Raw genomic sequence first — 20,486 nt, 5'->3', positions numbered from 1 at the left:
GTCAACGGATGTATAAGTACCTATTTTTTTTTCGTTTGGCGCTAAAACCCCAATTTGGGCCTTGGCCTACCTCAAAGAAACTCTCCGTTTCACTTCGGTTTACTAGATCTTAGACGTTCGATAGGACTCCTTGTTCCGGTGATCAGCTCATCGCAAGGTCTCTACCTGTATACAAACACAGAAAGACACACACAAACACACACACAAACACTAAACATCCATGCCCTGAGTGGGATTCGAACCCACGATCCTGGCTTCCGAATGAGCGAAGACATTGCATGCTCTAGACCGCTCGGCTACCGTGACCGACTTGTGTAAGTGTTACCCGAAAGGAATTCTAAGCCTCGATCCTAGTGTTCGAGTGGTCCAAGTGTTTATAACAACTCTTCAGAATTCAAAGAGATAGCAGCTTCTTATTACGTTGGATTTTTCCTTTCATTTTAAAAAATCCGTGTTTTCATCATAATGTAAGTGTGTGGCTCCTGCATGCTGGCTTGAATGGTAAATTCTAGAAATATTATAGCCCAAGGAAATATCCTGGGCAACAGAAATTCGTGGATATAATTTTGTTTCTTTGTATAGTATATTGAAGCAGTCGTGGAGTAATTTATTGTATTATCCGGACACTTCTCTGGAGGGTCTAAGGCTAAGGGAAACTACACGAAAATAGTCAGGGCGTCGGTGTCTCAGCCTACATTCGAACCGGGCGTCTCACGAATAGAAGTCCGAAGCGTTGCCGCTGCAGCCATCTTGTTGGTAATATTTGCGCGTGAAAGAAATATAGCAGAGTATAGGAGACTATATTACAAGGAAGGTCTAGAAGAAGGTGTGATTATAACATGAAAGTGCACGTTAGGAAAGTACGTAACGTAGGTTGTGAGGGTCCGAGGGTACGAACCTGTTCCATAGAGTTAGTTATATAGCTGGCCGTGCCATAGCTCAAGCGGTTAGTCGCTGGCTTCCCACCGCGGCGGCCCGGGTTCGATCTCGGGGTCTGGTCAAGTGGGATTTGTGGTGAACAAAGTGGCGCTGGGGCAGGTTTTCTCCAAGTACTTCGGATTCCCCTGCCAATCTTCATTCCACCAATTGCTCCACAATAACCCTCACCTATCATCTGGGGCTGGTACAATAGGCCAGAAGTGGCCGCAGTACAAGGGACTTAGTCCCACCCCACTAGCTATAGAAAAAAAAATAGTCACGTCGGATTCTTGGTGGACAGATTTGCACTGGGGCAGGTTTTCTTCGAGTAGATACTTCAGTTTTGCCGATCACAGTGGCCGTGCGGCCTAAAGCATGAGCTCTCTTCGCCCACTAAAACATTGGGATCGTGGGTTCGAATCCCACTTGACGCGTGGATATCTGTATGCGTTTATTGTGTGTTTGTGCTGCCCTGTGAGCAGTTAGCGGCCTTGCGACGGGCTGATCCCCAGTCCAAGGACTTCTACCGACTGTGTATAGATCAAGAAACTGAAAATGCGGCCAAGGTCCAACAAAGGGCTATAAAGCAATAGATAGGTACTTCAGTTTCCCATGCCAATACTAATTCCACCAAGTGCTCCATCATCATCATCATCATCATCAGGGGCTGGTTGCTGTAGTCCCACTAGCCGCCGGCATACCAACTGGACTTAACTTCACCCGACACCACGAATAATATTAATAATAATAATAATAATAATAATAATAATAATAATAATACAAAGATAAAGCTATCCCTAAAACAGGCCGTGAAGGAGCATAGGGATATGAGACGTCGAGGCTTCCACATTTTCTCTAGACAATTGGCTCACAGATGGCGGTAAATTTGTCAGCCTTAAGCGTCGGCCGCTCTTTAACCTCCAGGAAGATTCCTGGTACTCATTTTGTTAGAGGCTGTGTCGACCTCAGGGCCATACTGCGGCTGGAAGGATTATGTCAATTGCAAAAATCCACAGCATCGGGACTCGAACCCGCCACCTTCCGGCTTGTAGCAAGTGCCTCAACCAACTACGCTACCGCGTACACAATAATAATAATAATTGCTTAGTTGCATGTGTTCAGGTTTTCCAGAGTCCAACTAGTGCTGCCAAATGTAGAGAGAGGCCTGCAACCAAGCTTAAGACTCTGGTAGTTGTCAGTGCATCGTGAAGCGATTCTTACACGGCGCTCTTAATCTTCTGCAAATAGCAACGTGACCTACTGAATAACTGTCTCTTGCACTTGCGTAACGGCCTGCTTGCACAGAGTAGTATATTCTGGAATACAGAATTGCGTCCTGTCACGTGTTATTGTCACGATAAGTGTTAAGCCTACACGTTCTGTTTTCCATACGCGCTGCACAGTCGCTCTGTCATCCGGATACTGTGGTTAAGACTTAGTTCCATATAGTTTGTTGGCACTGTACCATTATCCTAACAAACTCCACCAGAAGGCCACGCCATAGCTCAAGCGATTAGTCTCTGGCTTCCCACCGCGGCGGCCCGAGATCAATCCCGGGTCTGGTCAAGTGGGATTTATGATGGACAAAGTGGCCCTGGGGCGGATTTTCTCCGAGTACTTCGGTTTCGCCTGCCAATTTTCATTCCACCAAATTCTCCATCATAACAATCACCCGGGGCAGGCTACAATAGGCCAATCAGTAGCCGCCGTGCCGAGTGGACCCAGTTGCAAATTTAATTTTCTTGTTTAAACCGGCCAAGTCAACCCGGAGGATTATGAGGTTCATATGGGTAATTCTGATGGATGGATTGATATTTCAGGGTAGATTATTGTGGCTGTGGGATTGGGGAGGTTCGGTAACTCAGCTGGTAAATTTCTGACTCTGTCTCGAAGGTCGCATTAATGGAGAAACACGCGTCATGCATCATGCAGCATGCCACAATGATTCACTTTGATGATGAAGTTCATTTATTACAGTTCACTCTATGGAACTGAGTCCTTATTGAGGAGTTAATGGTTGTTCATCTACTCATGACCATCCCAACTTATTATGGAACCCGAAAGTTCATTATCCACGTTCACAAGAACCCGCTGCTTGTCCCTATTCTGTGACAAATAAAGCCAGTCCACATTTTTCCATCCTGTTTCTTTAACATCCATTTTAATAGTTCATTTCTATCTGTGTCTAGTCCTTCATAGCTCTCTCTTTTATTCCTGGTTTCCTACCACAACGTTTGATGCACATGTTTCCTCTTCCATGCGTGTCACATGCCCTGCCAATCCTTTCCTTCTTGTGTTGATCTGGCGAAGGGTGTATATTATGAAGCTCCTTATTATACACATTTCTCCAGCCTTCTGTAAGCCTGAATAATTATGTAAGATTTGAGGTTTTAACGGCGGTGACTATGAAGAATGCCGTCTTTTGGGATGTGGCGCCGTGTATATATTGTGTAAACCTACGTTTCGGAAGAACGTATCGCCTCCATCTTCAGACTATATCCATATGCTCACGCTGGTTCCTCGCTGGCGGATTTTTATACCCTGAAGATAGAGGCGATACGATCCTCCGAAACGTCGGTTTACACACTATCTACACTGCACCACATCCAACAAGACGGTATTCTTCTCTGAATAATTATGTTTATAATCATATTCTTCCAGTTCAGTTTTAATAATAACATTAGTATATTTTGCTCGCTATTAGGTCACTCGGATACAGGTGTGAAATACACAGCGCGTTAACGGGGTTTCTCGCCAAATGTTCTACCCAGTTAGGAAGTAATCCTTCTTCCATCCACGTGTGTAACTACAGACATCGCTAACGCAATAGAACAAACTACATATATGGAAATATAAAATTAATATACACTTATGCAAGGCTCGGTACAAGTGGAAGTGACGTCCATCCAGCCCTTGTACAAGCGCGGGATATCAAGAGCTGTTGCACTTTCATTTTTCCCTTGGTTTAACACCGTTCGGAAGAGACTCGTATTACACATTTGCTTCACTCTCTAATAAGACTGAATTTCTCTTTATTATCAGTAGAAATGTAATCTTCCCTCATACGCTAATGTTAATAAAAGTAAATATCCACTTGTTCTCTATATGAATGTTAAGGCGTTTACTTTCTTGATCGGAATTCCTGTATGATCAAAGGTGACTAAGTCTACTTTGCATTAACACGTGCATGTTACATAAATTTACCTCGGATATTATTTCGACTGATTTTAGTTACAAGGAATATTGCAGGATCTTCACTTCTAATGAATTCTAATAAATGAATGTCAGTCGGATGTTGGCAGGTAATGACCAGAGCAAGAAATGACCTCTTACTGAATCCATATGTGATCCGCCTTGTGGCCCTATCCTGGTATACTTCTAAACGTTAGAAATTATGATAAATGATAATTTTATACTGCAACCAATATCAACACATTTAAAGTGGTCGCTTCTTTTGAACGTTTACAACAAACATTTTGTATCGACATTTTTCCCACATGCTTATTATATACAGGTCTCTTAAATCCTAGAAGTTAAGAAAAAGATAAAAACAGTTCCTTTAATCATGTCTGAAATAGTGGCGGATATAAAGAGTATGTATAATTAGAATGATGAAGTCAAGGAGGATGAGGTGGGCAGGTCATGTAGCACGAATGGGGCAGACGAGGAATGCGTATAGGATATTGGTGGGAAAGCCAGAAGGAAAGAGACCACAGGGAAGACCAAGGCATAGGTGGGTGGACAATATTAGAATGGATCTTAGAGAGATAGGATGGGATGGTATGGATTGGATAAATCTGGCTCAGAATAGGGACCAGTGGTGGGCTCTTGTGAACACGGTGATGAACCTTCGGGTTCCATAAAATGCTGGGAAATTCTTGAGTAGCTGCAGAATTGGCGGCTCCTCAAGAAGGGCGTATGGGGGAGTGGATGTAAAGAGTCAGGATGACGTACTTGGTGTAGCGACTGGCTACAGGCTGGAGTACTCAGGGGTTGAAGTTCGAGTCGCGGTGGAGGCAAGAATTTTCACTTCTCCAAGTCGTTCAGACTGGCTTTGAGGTTCACCCAGTCTCCTATCCAATGGGCAACTATGGTTCTTTCCAAGTGGGTAAAGCGGCCGGGGCGTGAAGCTGACCACTCACCTCCATCTAGTGCCGAGGTGAAGAAAACGTAGGTTTATACATCAACTCTCCTTAAGTCTTCATGGCGTTGTGCTTAATTAGATAAGCACAGGCACAACTTTAGCTTTATTACCCTTCCCCTTTTTGTTTCATTGTCTTTTGTATACTACTGAACGTTTAATATGGCTACTGCGTTAGTGGAGTGTATCAAAGAAGCAGGACGCGTTATGATGCAAGTTTTATGGGGAAAGAGTATCAGTTCAGTATCGCGATATGAGTCAGAGGAAAGTTTACTAAGGGAAGGGAAGATTTAATAAACAGCGGCTAGACTGACGACGTTACGGTACGCTTTCTGGATGGCCATCTACTGTAACATGTGTTGAAACTAGGAATAGATCAATTAGCGTGACCAAGACAAATGGCGAAACAGCATTGCTGGAATTGCATCTAAAATAAAAACTATGAATTGTAAGAAGCGGTCCAATGATTGCTGAATGTCCAACAAAAAATTGTGTATTCTGATGAAATCATGAAAATTGCGGGCTGTTGGATGACATGCATTCCATAGCTATGCGATTCCATAGAGAAATAAGATACGTTTTACTACCGTGTGAGTACTGCGCCAACATTTGAAATAAAATTGCCTCTGATTTTCTACACGTATTCTTACTATAAGGCCGGTCTAGAAAACCGAGATTAACGGCTGTGGGAATCCGTTGCGCTGACCACGCGACAACTTCTATCCGCTAAAGTTGGCACTAACTTCGCCGATAAGTGGCGGTCGCTCGGTCGGTATAGTTCGCTTGCGGACTAAAACCACGGAGTTTGTTTTTTGTTTGTTTATTCTTGCTATAAGATTATAAAGAGTTACAGGTCTACCATGACATACATTTTTAATTAAAAATGTTTGCTACATTAAAATTATTCCACTAATCTTGCAAAAAATAATCGGTAACATAACTGGAATTGCTGAACACCGAACGTCTGTCCAGTGAATCTCTTAATATCCTTGTATATAAAAATGACGTGACAGATTCAAGGTTTAGAAAACTGTTTTAAAAACTGCTTCCTACGGATCCATTGTTATCGTGGCATACCGTAAGCAAAAATTGAAATATTAAACGCGTCGAAAATAGAGGTAAATACCGGAGTCAAATAAATCTAACATATATAATCTTCGTTTCTCTCCGTGTTTGATGTGTTTACTAGACAATTATAACATATTTTTACAGTGCGAGAACAAATTACGTCAAATCTTATTTCCTGGCTTTCAAAATTTATTCATATAATTATTACCAAGCGACATCGCATACGTAAATAATTAATTAATGTAAATTTGGTCAACGGAATGTTTGCTGACGCTTGTCGGGTGGTTATAACAAGCACAACAATATCATTATTTCTGTACAGCTTATTTAAGAAGCTGCTTTCGATATGGTTTTATGGGGCCCTAAAAAAGACACTGCCTGAATCTTGTTAGGTTAACATAACAAAAGAGGCATTGTTTCGATATCTTTTGCGATGATACAGAACGATGTGATTTTTTTCTGATGAAGGACCTCAATTTCAAAGTTTTTGGCGAAATATTTCTTTTTCCTTGAAATATAAAAATAAAGGAGAGATATTTTGCAGATATTTCAACTTGTTTAATATGACAAGTTCACTAGGTCGTGCTGTTATTTTGATAGTAAATTTTGATGTTTGGAATTGTATTCATTATTTGGGTATACTTAGGAATTCTATTTAAACAGAACTGATTTCTTTCCTGTAAAATTTAATATTTGAAAAGTGGGTCTAAAATTCATAACACAAACTGAAGTTATTTGTTAATGAATATTTGAGCTTGAGATAGGAGGCCGAAAGTAAATGCATAATAATGCACTTGATAATTTGTAATTCTGGATAAATTTTATTAGTGTGATCACATCAAGGTGGATGAAATTTGCATATCATGAGGGGCTTAAATCTGCATGCAGAATTTTAGTCGTAAATTCCTCGCGAAAGGCTTAAGCTGCTGAGAACACGACAACTAGCCTTCGGGTTTCAAAAAAAGGTGAGAATTTCTCCACTACATGAATGACTATCAGGTTTTCAAGGACTACGCTACGTGAAGGTAGTATTGTGATACAAATGTGCAGAAGGATATACAGTCTGTTTAAAAAAATATTGCCCTACACAAATTCAGTTTTTTGCTGAAATTTTAATACAGTATTTATAATGCACAATGATATATATACTCATAATACAATGGGATAATATAATTTTTTGAACATATATATTTTCTCCTTAAATTCAACTTATTATCTAGACCCCCTTTTCTCCCTACGTGTTTCTGTTGTATAAGTCCACAATTAAGTGTCTTATATCTTGCTAAAATTGTTGCGCCTTGCGGCAAAATTGTCGCGTGTGAACGCAATATTTCTTAATTAAAATAAGGTAACCTTAAATAAATTTATTAACATCTTAATGTCATTTATTGTGGTCTTAATATTGTGCATCGTGTTGTGTGTTCCAAATATATATATATATATATATATATATACACAGTAGTTACGTTAAACCGTCACCACAACATATGTATAGTTAAGTGTAATACCTATTACGAACTTGAGGCAAAATGTCTGTAATTATATAATATGACAGGTTGCAACTAGTATGGCTCCATATTAGTAATTCAGTGACTAGACCTATTCCATATTAACTGCCTGATGATGGTCCTATGTGACCGAAACATGTAGCAAAATAATTGTTTAAGTGTAAACATTAAAGCGAGTATACATTTGTTGTGGTGGCGGTTTAACATAACTACTATATGTGTGTTTATCGTGGTTGTCACTAGAAAGTAAGCTGCATTTAAGACGGAAATATATGTGTACAAGAGATATATTGATGCAACAGAATGCTTAAATAAAATATTATGGGGTAGTAAGTATTTGCCCTGCTAGGGGAAACATCAACAGTGAAGGCACCGATGAATGTCATTCACGAAGAAGAATATTTCAATGTCATATGATATAAGTCGAGGTTCAGACAAAATAAAGGTGTGAACACGAACGTTGGGGTAAACAGGGGTTTGATAAATACCAAAGACGAAAGTAATTGATCATTTTTTGGACAAAGTACAAATACGTCGCTTCTCCGTAACGTTCAGACCGGCTCTAACGCCCACCCAGTCTCCTATACAATGTGTATTGGGGCCTACTGCTCTGGGGGGGGGGCACCGGCAGTGACATAAGGCTGACAACTGACCTGCATCTACTCTCGAAGTTAAGAATGGTGGAGTTATACCTCCACTCTTCCATGAGTTTTCATGGCATGGTGGTTAATTAATTAAACCCAAGTATAAATTTACCTTTAAATGTACCCATGAACAAAGGAGTGGGTTGACTACGAGACTTGGAAGCGGGATTCGAACCCGATTCTTCTGATTACTGACCGTCTCTTAGGCTTACTTATCCTTCTGTCCAGTGAACATCAAGGGATTTTTCCTCGGTGGTATAGGGGCCGAAGCATTAAGCTGACACTTTCATCTAATTCGAGGTTAACAGTGCGTACAATTTTACCACTACTCCCTATACGTAATCATGGAGTGGCTTCTGAAGCACGCGGATAACTGTGCCTTAACCTGACTACGTACATGTTTCACGGGTTGTTGTAACTAATCGTGTACTTCAAGGAGACCATGTTTAGCGTTTAAGCGAAGTGTCTACATTCAAGGAATCTATGTAAATGTTTAATCTGTCTTCCAATTTTAGGTTATTTCACTGGTGATATAGTCCATTAACTCAGCGACGAGATAACCGCATAGACCCATCTCTTGTGACGCTATGGCCAACCGTTGATGGGCTGCCCACATATGTACAGAACTTTTCCTTCTGGTTATTAAGGAAGCGCAAGTCTCTGGAGTCTGTCATTGATCACTCAGGTCAAGAAGGTTAACTATTTTCTCCATAATTATCAGTTCTTCCATTACTTGAATATATATTTAGCTTCCTTCTTTTTAATTTTGTGCAATTCCTTGAAACTTCTAAAAATGTTATTTCCTCTAAATGAGGTTTATTAACAATAGATACTAGCACTGAAACTCCCGATCCCGATCACGTGATTAAAAATGTTTTACCTCTGCTCATCATGGGAGTTTTCTTCTAATTAGTTTAAAGGTTACACTAGTTTAAAAAAGATACCGTGAAACTGTTTTACATTTTTGCTCGATTCTATGTAAAATCTGGTTAAAAAGAGACTTGTGGGCTTTCTTTCTTTTTTGGTCCTCCAGAAAGTAATAGCTTTCAGCGAGTCTTATGATGCAAGCTTTTAATATTTAAATTGTTGTTCTGATCGTCGCTTTACTAAAAATTCCATAAATCAGATGTATTGTGGAATTTTGTGAAATTTTACCTCCCCCAAATAAGTCGCGGTAGCGTAGTTGGTTGAGGCACTATGCTACAAGCCGGAAGGTCGCGGGATCGAATCCCGAAGAGGTGTTTCTTTTTTTCAATTTACCTAATCCTTCCAGCCACACTATGGCTCTAGGGTCGACACAACCTCTAACAGAAATGAGTACCAGGAATCTTCTTGGGGGTATGAATGAATGAATGTATAAGGGGTGGCCCTTCTTGGCCCTTGCACCGCGACCACATTGATCTATTGTGCCTCCCCTTCTGATTATCTCCTCAGCAATCCTGCGCTTCGAATGAAGCGCAGGATTTTGTACGTGGGGACGTCGAAATAGTCGCTTGGTTCCGTAAAATATTGACCCAAGCGACGTAATCTTAAACAAGCTAAGGCCTCACATTCGCACAGGATATGTGTGGCTGTTTCATTTTCTTCTTGACACCTCTCACAAGTTGGACTATTACTTAGTCCCAGTTTGAAGATGTGTCCTTTAAGGTGACAGTGTCCTGTAAGTAGTCCTACCACGCATTCTTGGAGGTAAAGGGCGGCCTGACAACCTTACCGCCATCTATGAGCTTATTGTCTAGAAAATTTGGGAACCTCGACGTCTCACAACCCTATGGGCCTCCACGGCCTGTTACAGGAATACCTTTACTTTACTTTACCAAATAAGACCTTGTAGGTACGATATTGCATTTAGATCATTGTTTAGAAGCCAACGTGACTGTTATACTTGTGAACATCGGTCTTTAAACACAGAGTATGTGGAATCAGAATTGGAAAGCAGACTTGCGGATCATCATTTGCAACTTGAACTGAGTATAATATAAGCGTGGATGTCCATGATTTATTCTGACCGTCTTACAGTGCATACATTTATTCACCTTACTCTTCTCTCTTGCACCACATGTTTCAGCACAAAAGTGCCATCTTCAGGTGCTTTTCGATGTACGTCGAACTACTTCATTGCATGCCCTGTTGTCTTTGTACTAAAATAACTAAAATATATATTCGTCATATATATAGATAAATTTTAAATATTAAAAATATTAAAATTGTTCAGGATTTGTCATCCTTATGTCGTATCTCAATACGCGAGTCACACCTACCGTATTTACGCATGTATAGGCCGCACATTTTTTGCCAAAAATTCAAGAGGAAAACTGGGGTGCGGCTTATATTCGAAATATTCGAAATCACACTTCATTTAAAAAAATATATATTCATAATTAGTAATACAGGGTGTTCTAATCCTTAAATAATATTCCAAGAAAATTATTTTTTCTATAATTTCTGTCCGAAAATTGTGCTGCGGCCTATACACGCATGCGGCCTATACATGCGTAAATACGGTATCTTCTTCTATCGGAGTACTCTTCCTACTTTCATGAGTGTATTGTGCTTTGTGTTGTGTCTTGCTCCTGTGACTGCGTGTGTTATACTGCTGGGCCTGCTGGGTATAACATTATTAAGCGTGGATATTTGTGGCGTAATGGAAAAGAAACAGTGATCGATGTCACATTAAAGGTGAATAATTTAAAATTACTCTGCATGCTGTGGAATTACTTAGTTTCTAGAGTTTATTTAGTGGATTAATGAATTAAATTAAACGTTATAGCTCTAATTTTCGCCTCTGGGTAGCAAAACTTGAAGCAGCTCCACACTTGGCTTTGTATTTTCCAATGTGACTCTCTCCCCGAAAAACTTACATGGTCTTTGAAAGCTGGATAATTTAGATTATAAAAGTATATGCACACAATAGAGCAGAACGCTTTGGAAGCTGGATGTTTCCTTCCTAAGGCGAGTGGTGGGAGACACATACTCTGTTGGATCCGTTAGGAGGAGCTAACCTCAATCACTGGGTCTCCATTCTTTAGTTACTTAACGGCATTGCTGTAACTGAATATCTCATTTGGCGTGGTATGTGATCATAACTTATTTCTAGGTAAGGATCTGGAAGAAGGCCGTCGTGGTTTCTTCAAGTTGATATCACTGCATCAATCTGGAAACTGCGGATAAGCACAAAAGGTTCAGGGAAACACATCAAGTAAACAAGTTAATTTACCTTTAAAGGGATTTTATATTCCCAAAGAAAGAAAGAATGGAATTTCCGGATTCTAAATAACAGTTACAAAAATTCCAGTCGCTGACAATTTCAAAGTATTAGACAAACAGCGCGACAATAAATATGCAAATACACTATTAGCGCATGATAAAGAATCGCTTTACTGCGATGCGATGACTGGAAAATCAGTTACTTCCAAATGTTTCTTCCGAAACCTTGTGTTCGCGTTTTGTTGAATGGTACTGCAGTAGTACTGCAACGGTAAATTCTCATTTCGCCAAGATTGTTTTTTTTTTTTGTACTGGCATTCCTGTGCAGAGCGAGAGATGCTGGAACCAGTACACCCACACTGAAAGTACGCCAACCGGAACGCACCGTCCAACATGCATGGTGAACAAGACCCGCTACTTAAAAAATTTATACTTTTTCTTTAACGTTTTGTTCCAAAAAGAGGATTCTCTATGGCTGAATTCGATGCTGCTGACAGATCCAACGAAACGCTGTTCAAGTAAACTACGATACTCATAATGCAAACTGAACTCGTTTTCAATTTCATATGTAAATTCAGCAGAAAACCATATTCACCATTCTGGAATAAAATTTGGCCCTAAGGCCTTCATATTTTGAAGCATAATTATATATTGAATCACCCGAGAATATTTTTTACATCGACGTGGTAAACCTCAAGCAGGTGCATATTTCGAGCTGACATTTATACAGTAACAATGGAAACACGTACTGTCTGAACATTTCTAGTGGATACAGTGGCAATTAATATTAACGAGGAGGAATCTGGTTATGTATTCTTACTTATCCACAACACACAGATCATTTTGAATGGCCGCAAGTTGCCAATGCTTGCAGAACAACGTCAGAGGAGAAAGACAAGTTCATAATATGAAATGCAGATACAGCTGACCGGGTAATGCACTGAAGTATCGAGTTAGAATATCTATAGGTGTCGAATACCTCAAATCGCTTCCACCAGTGCTGTGCACTGAGAGTGAAACGGAAAGGGAAGGAGAAAGTTGAGGAGAAATAAAAATCTTCAAGGAGTGCATCCTGTTGTGTTATCACTGTTGTTGAGAGAGAGTGGGGGTGGACGGGGGAGGGAGAGAGAGGGAGAGAAAAAATAAAAAGATGCAGGAAAGGCTAAAGATAGATAGATAGATAGATAGATAGATAGATAGATAGACGTAGATTCAAAGAAAGAGGGATAGAAAGAAAGAAAAGCGTAAGTGGTAAATAGAGACAGAAAGGATTGCAGAGAGAGAGAGAGAAAGATATAAATATAGGGAAAGAATAGGAGAATTAAAAAGTAATAAGACATATACGGAAACAGAAAGAAAGAAAGAAAGAAAGAAAGAGCAATGGAAAAAATAGCGTAAGAAGAAACCCGAGACAAGATACAAAAACCATAGAAAAATGTAAAAACCGTTCTGTTGGACTCAATGGCTTTAACTGTTAGTAAAATTACATAAAATAGGTAAAGTTGTCCCTATGCTTAACTAATTAAGCACTATGCCATGAAGGCGTATGGAGGAGTGGATGTATAGATCCAAATGTTCTTGGCCTTGGCACTAGTTGGAGGTGACTGGTCAGCTTCACGCCCTGGCCGCTCTATCCCCGGGGAAAGAGCCCCCAGTACCCATTGGATAGGAGGTTGGGTGGACCTCAGAACCGATCTGGACGACGTGAAGAGAAAATTCTTGACCCTACCGGGACTCGAACTCCGAACCCTCGGTCGTCTAGCCCGTAGCCAGGCACTATACCGACTACGTTAAATTACATAACTAATTTTATTTAACCGTAACATAGTATAAGCAAGTTATTCCCGAGCAACACGTAATGAATGTGCGCAATGGGGCAGAGGCAATGATTCACTCTTGCCGAAGTATGTATCGCGTCTGGCCGTCTTAACTCCCAGAGAAAGACACCCTCCACAAAAAATTGGTTATGCCCCGAGGAAATTGGGATATTCTAGTAATCTAGATAAATACAAAGTGCGTTGTCGCAAATGTAACTATTGTGAATTAATTAAAAATGCATTTTAATAACAATAATTCGATTGATTTATCTGTTTTTACATGCAAACTCAACAGTTTCAGGAGTCAGAGAGTTAGAACAAGTGGGCAAATAAAAAGCGAAGGAAAGAATATAGACATATACAGACAATACGTACAGTGAGTAAATGATATTCTACTGCATATTAAATGCAGGAAAATTATACGTATGTAATAACACTGAATACCGGCCACGGTAGCCGAGCGGTCTAAGGCGTGCACTGTCTTCGCTCGCTCGGAAGCCGGGATCGTGGGTTCGAATCCCACTCAGGGCATGGATGTTTGTGTGCGTTTTTCTCTGTTTGTGTACATGTAGAGGCCTTGCGACGAGCTGATCACTCGCGCAAGGAGTCCTACCGAATGTCTAAGATCTAGAAAAACCGAAGTGAACGGAGAGTTTCATGGAGGTAGACCTAGGCCCACTGGGACTGTAGTGCCAAGGAAAAAAAATAACACTGAATGCGATAAGATAAATAATAAAAATTGAGTTCCTTACTTATTTAAGTGCTGAGAGCTACAGACAGTGGAAAATTACAGAGTCAGCACGGATACAAAAATCAACAGCAATAAGATAACACGGGGGCGCGGGGGAAGACGAAAATTGATCACTTGAAGTTGTTTACATTTAAACGTGATTTTCTAAAAATACCTATAAATTTATGAACTGTATGAGAAGCATAAGTAAATCCAGCTGAAGGACAGTGCTTGAAGCAATCATTGAATATGATAAAGTTACATAATTCCAATCAGTTGCTTCATTTAAGTTCTTATCAACAGTGAGTAGCCTATAACAGGCGATTACTGAGAGTGTAAACAAAAGCTAGACGAAGACTAGAATTAGAACTATACTAAAATATAATACCAGACAATAAAATGATACAGGTAACACGATAAAAATATACTCTTAACCCAGTAGGATCAAGCAAGGGAAAATGTCTCCTCTAGGGAAGTGTTATATTCATTGATAACATTTTTTTTTATTTGCGATAGATTCATACAATCTGCCCAATTAAGGACAATGAGTACTTTTGGTGACTGATGTGACTATGTCATTAACAGTGTTAATAAGGCTATCCCAGTGGATGCCTTAAGATTTGTGGCATGTATACACTTAAAACTAGCTAAATCTATCAGATAGGTCTGACGGTTTGAATCTTTTTAATCTCCTAACTTCATGTTCATGGGTTAGTAGTGAGGCTGCGAGTTCGTTTGGATGTACTTGTAGTCTCCGACTGTACTTAGCACTACAGTTTTTAATTTCTTCTCGCACTGTAGATACACTTAAGTCCTTATGTAACACTGTATTGGGCACACACCAGGGCGCTTCAATTATTTCCCTGAGAACCTTGTTCTGAAATCGTTTTAGTATTTCCAGGTTTGAATTGCTGGCTGTTCCCCACAGTGATATTCCATACGTCCATATAGGTTTGAGTATTGCCTTGTAGAGTAAGAGTTTACTTTTAACAGACAGTTGTGATCTTCGTCCGATTATCCAGTACAGTTGCCGAATTTTCAGGCCCAGTTATTTTCTTTTGCTGAAGATATGTTTCCGCCATGTTAGCCGGCGATCTAAATGTATGCCAAGATACTTGGCTATTGAAAACATCCAGAGATTTTCAGCTGTTGTTTGCAGCCGAGATGCACCTTGTTGCAGGGCTGTCTTGTGACATTATTGACGTAGGAGGAGGAAAAGTCTCTAATTTGCTTAGTGTGTACATGGAGAGTAGCGGTATGCTCAATAAAGAACAACAGTTGATTCTGTTCTTGAAAACTTTAAAAAGAAACGAAACACCGAGAGATTGTCTTCCGGAACAAAGTGTTTTAAATTTAATTAATTCAAAATTGATTCACAATTGAGAAGAAAATTGGGCTGAATAAATCCATTGAAGCATAGCTTTGCGAACTTCCCTTGTATGGTTTCCAGTTAATAATGATGAATATGAGGTGATAGGTGGCGGGATAGCTCAGTCGGTATAGCGACTGGCTACGGGCTGGGCGGCCGAGAGGTCGGAGTTCGAGTTCCTCTAGGGCCAAGAACTTTCTCTTCTCTACGTCTTCCAGATCGGCTTTGGGGCCCGCCCAGCCTCATATACATGGGTACCTAGGGTAAAGAGACCGGGGCGTGAAGCTCACCTCTCACCTTCAACTAGTGCTGAGGTCAAGCAAATGTGGATCTATACATCCACTCCCCATACGCCTTCATGGCGTAGTGCTTAATTAGTTAAGCACTGGGACAACTTTACCTTTTTTTACTGTGATGATAATAACAATAGACGATGCTTATAGTTTCGTGACTTTCGACTAATTTTAAATTATTTAGAAAAGCGTCTGCAAAGATGCTATCAATTTTTCGACCGTCGCTTTTCATGCAGTCGCTTTAATATGCTGACAGAGAGCATATCCATGTATCCTGCTCTTGCTGTAATCATACGTCAAATAGAGCCATGTCATGTAAACATCTGACATCGAAACTCTTGTACACATGTAACGGGAACAAGTCTTTTTGGGTACTATTATGACATCCACGCCTATTAGGTCAAATTCATAAGGGTAGAAAAATAAATTTAAGAAGGGGGATTTAATTATTTTATGCAGAAAATATTATCTTTCTTTTTACTCCTTTACAAAGATACACTAGATACGCTAGAACACTGTGATCGTGGGTTCGAATCCTACTCAAAGCATGGATGTCTGTGTGCATTTATTCTGTGTTTGTGCTGTTCCGTGTGTAGGTAGCGGCCTTGCTACAGGCTACGTCCGACAATCATACCGACTGTGTATGGGATTACGAAACTGAAAAAGCGACCAGGGCCCAACAAAGGGCTTCAGTGCCATTGATGAATGATGTGTAGGAGCAGTGACAGATGAACGTGCAGCGTTGGCGGTATGGTTCATTAATAGCGGAAAGGCGAATTAGGCCTAAGGCCTGTTCTAGTTTCATTTGTCCACCGCAAATCCCACATCGACAGTCCTAGATTGATATCGGCGACAATTATTTGAACTCTGCTTCCGTAAATTGGGTATACTTGATTTATTATCATGAAAGACAAAAATCAAATGGGGAATGAGATGTTGGGTTTGTCACATTTGACAGAGCTTTACTCAGTGACAAGTACCAAGTCTCTCCCTATATTGTTCAATAGCGATTTTTCTTTATTTTATTCGCTACAGACGGTACAAATATCTCACCACAGTAGACAGCCTGGCTTCCTCTCCCACGCCTGAACATTAATTATCTGTAGCTGGCCCTGCGCCGGCGCCGTAATGACATTTCCCGGCCCGGCCGGCAGATGGGAGCAGATCATACGCAGAAACAGCCAGTCGTGTGTCGTTGCGAGCTGTTAGTTGTAATCAGACTCCGTTGGGTTTGTGGCTGCGCTAGAACGGTGTCGAGGAGAGCTGTAGGCTCGAAAACGCGAAATATGCGCAAGTAAGGCATATATGTGTTCTATAATTTTATGCATATAACAGTTTATGCTAATACACAAAGCACGTTAAGGTAGCACATTTATATTCTGGGCAATTAACGAATACGAAGGTGTAACAGTTGATTCGTTTTTCAGTAATAATTACGCGAAAAGGAATAACTGTTCAGCATTTATGGCTGATGGAACACAGTGCTGCAAACTCTTCAGAAGGTCGTCTTAGGAGCAACAAAATAACTAAACCGATTTTACTGTTCTTGTCTTTCGTGCAGTAACGTCCGCAACTGTAAACACACAAACAGCTTGACAGCACGCCGTTTAGATGAGCTGTCACTATTCAGCATTGTCACTTTGTTACTTTGTGCGCAGTTTGCTAGGAGAATTTCCGTTTTCTGTAAATTCATCTACTTTATAACAATAATAAATATAAAACTAAAGTAAGAGACAAATGTCTTACTCCTAGTTTCGTAGTGATAATAAAATTTGTTTTTGTAATTTAAATAATAATACAGTTATAAATCAAGATTTTATTACTGGTGAAGATAAGGAATATAAGAAGCAGGATGCATGAGTCATAAAATAGCTTCATACGTCCGTACAGACTCAGAAAAAGCGGAAATAGTGCATCGGATGGACGACTGACTTTCGCTGAAATTTGCTGTGCTTTGCTAGGTAAGTAACTACTGTAAATTAAAATTCGTCTAAACCAGAGATTAGAACCCATACACATTTCAGAAAAGCTAATCAGACGCGCCGTCAGTTAAGGTGACGACCTGTTTATTCCTTTGTAAAAGCTGACGAAGGAAGCAGCCATGTAACTAATATGACACATAGGTTACGGCTTTAGTGTAAATTAATTTTGATGGCATCACTAACAAATTTAGAATGCGTCTTCAGCTTTGTGTTTCTGAATATATAATTAGTACCATACGCACAAATTACGTGATAGATTTTGGTTTATCCATTTTTTTAAATCCGTAAGTCAGATCTTAGATTAGAATATGTTAGAATTTATGGACGTGGTAAACGTGGCTACTGGTAAACGTTAAGAGACGCTTTCCGAAAATAAATCGATTTTTACAATCAGGTACTTGTTGTTAAAAGCAGAACGCATAATTCATTTTTTTTTTTAGTTTCCTCCGCAAAACACCGGTATTTATTTGTCACTCAGTTGATCCAACCTTGAAAACATTTCAGGAGCTAGGAACATTCTGCAGTGGCACGATTTTGCTTCTTGTAAATTGCTGTCTGCATCGATACTGGCGTTTCCGTTCCTCGAATCGTGTGTGGGGGTGCGTTTAGTGGCCAATCAGTGCTGATTGGTTGTATGCGCCTCCATAATTCCGGCATATACTTACTTAAAACAGACCCGTGTGAGATTCTAAAGTGGTCTAACTCTTAGCAATAGTGATTCATATTTGAGAAGTCAGGTGGGGCTAAGTAATTTTTAAACGTAAAAGAGAATGATAGCAAAATGAAAGTATCTTCTTAAGAAACGGATTTATATGGCCTTCACATCGCGAGATGGGATTTAAAACGGGAACCGTAAAAATATAGACGTAGAGACAGAATGTCCGGATTCTGGAAAATAAATTTCTGTAGCAGAATGCGAGCGGTAAGAGTGCAGGACTGGCGAGCTGATATCAGTATTCAGAAGATTACAGGCATTTGAAGATTATTGTCTTCTGGAATTTGGTGCCATATAAGCTGGTAGAAGTTTTTTCGATGTTTTATAAGAACGACCTTCCATCTTCAGGGTAGAAAAGTGTCTTGTCTGAAAATGGAGGAAGCATGTTCCTCCGAAATAATGGGAAGCTCCAACGAGACTACACGGTGTCATATTATTATTATTATTATTATTATTATTTAGAGAGGGTGGGTTTCCCCATGCACCGCGACCAGTTTGATCTATTGTGCTTCCCTCTATGATATTCTACCAGTCTCTATACCCTACCGATAAATAGTGTATACCATCAGTCCCGCCGAGCAAGCGAGTTCGGCCACTTGCTTAGCGGTGTTTATAATGCTTCCCCCATCTATCGGAGGCCTTAGAGACTAATGTTGGGCGGGAAACGTCCGTTAATTTGGCTCAGTGACCTCCTATGGAAATATGAGGTTCTTTTACGTGCCGTAAAGTTATGACACGGGACACACAGCTTAAAGTCCCTCCCGGAGGACTTGTTCCCTGAATTTTTCCGCCCTTAAAAATTCGACGACCTCCGCCGGGTATTTGAACCCGCGTACCACGAGTCATGAGGTGGGAACGTTACCTCTAGACTACGGAGGCCGCCACACGTCGTCATACCCCAAAAGACAGCAATTTTCATAAATCACTCTGAAGATACAGGACTTATATTAGGCTCATGTATTCCCTTCGAATCCTGATTTTACAAGGTATACACGATAATACCGGGGTACGCGGTAGCGTAGTCGATTGAGGCACTATGCTACAAGCCGGAAGGTCGCGGGTTCGAGTCCCAATGAGGTAGATTTTTTTTTCAATTTACCTAATCCTTCCAGCCGCACTATGACCCTGGGATCGACTCAGCCTCTAGCAGAAAGGAGTACAAGGAATCTTCCTGAGGCGTAAAAGGCGGCCGGCATGTAAGGCTGACAACCTCACCGATATTTGTGGACCGATTATCTAGAAGATGTGGGAGCCTCAACCTCTCACACTTGTATAGGCCTTCACGGCCTGTTGCAGGGACAGCTTAGCTTTACAACTTGCACGAAAATACCATACTAGGTTCTTGGTCCGAGTGTTTCCATAAATGAACTGTACTGATCCGAGTTATTTGGGTTCAATCCCAGGTCAGGTCATGTGGGATTTGCGGTGGACAAAGTGACACTGGAGCAGCTTGTCTCCGAGTAGTTCGGTTTCCCCTGCCAATTCTCATTCCACCGTCTACTCCACAATCATCATCTATCATCCGGGGCTGGTACAAATACAATAGACCTTTTTTTTCTGTGGCGCTACAGCCCCAATTTGGGCCTAGGCCTACCTCCATGAAACTCTCCGTTTCACTTCGGTTTACTAGATCTTACACATTCGGTAGGACTCCTTGGGCGAGTGATCAGCTCGTCGCAAGGCCTCTACCTGTAGACCAACACAGAAAAACGCACACAAACATCCATGCCCTGAGTGGGATTCGAACCCACGATCCCGGCTTCCGAGCGAGCGAAGACAGTGCATGCCTTAGACCGCTAGGCTACCGTGACCGGCCAATATACTAAGTGGACTCAGTCGCACAACACTCAAACTAATTGAATTGAATTGAATTGATCTGGGTTATTGTCATGTCAGAAGTGTTATGAATAAGTATTCCCGTTCAGCATTTTCTATTATATACTGTCATGCAGCTGCATAATGATTGCTCTGTTAATTAAACGGTTGTCAGGCAACGAAACAACAGTGGATATAGACAAATTTTGCAATATGCAACTGGTATCTAGCAACTAGATCACAGACGGAGTCGGGCGAACCCCAGCGTACGAACGTAAT

At 40.6% G+C, this 20,486-nt stretch overlaps 1 protein-coding gene across 3 annotated transcripts in view; it reads left to right on the top strand.

The window, feature by feature from the left end:
* Window positions 1-20,486, top strand: part of LOC111863195 — a 168,621-nt gene that overhangs the window by 20,902 nt on the left and 127,233 nt on the right. The window contains exon 1 of one of the 3 annotated variants that reach the window (XM_023849278.2): window positions 16,877-17,656. The exons of 1 other annotated variant lie outside the window; for it this stretch is intronic. The gene's annotated coding sequence lies outside the window, so the exon portion shown is untranslated. Of the gene's footprint in view, window positions 1-16,876; window positions 17,657-20,486 lie in introns of those variants that run through there. One more of the 3 variants, XM_023849280.2, reaches the window with a different exon arrangement.

Source organism: Cryptotermes secundus, unplaced genomic scaffold (assembly GCF_002891405.2).
Source record: "Cryptotermes secundus unplaced genomic scaffold, Csec_1.0 scaffold517, whole genome shotgun sequence".
Taxonomy (NCBI): Eukaryota; Metazoa; Arthropoda; class Insecta; order Blattodea; family Kalotermitidae; genus Cryptotermes; species Cryptotermes secundus.
This window is presented reverse-complemented; position numbering and strand designations above follow the sequence as displayed.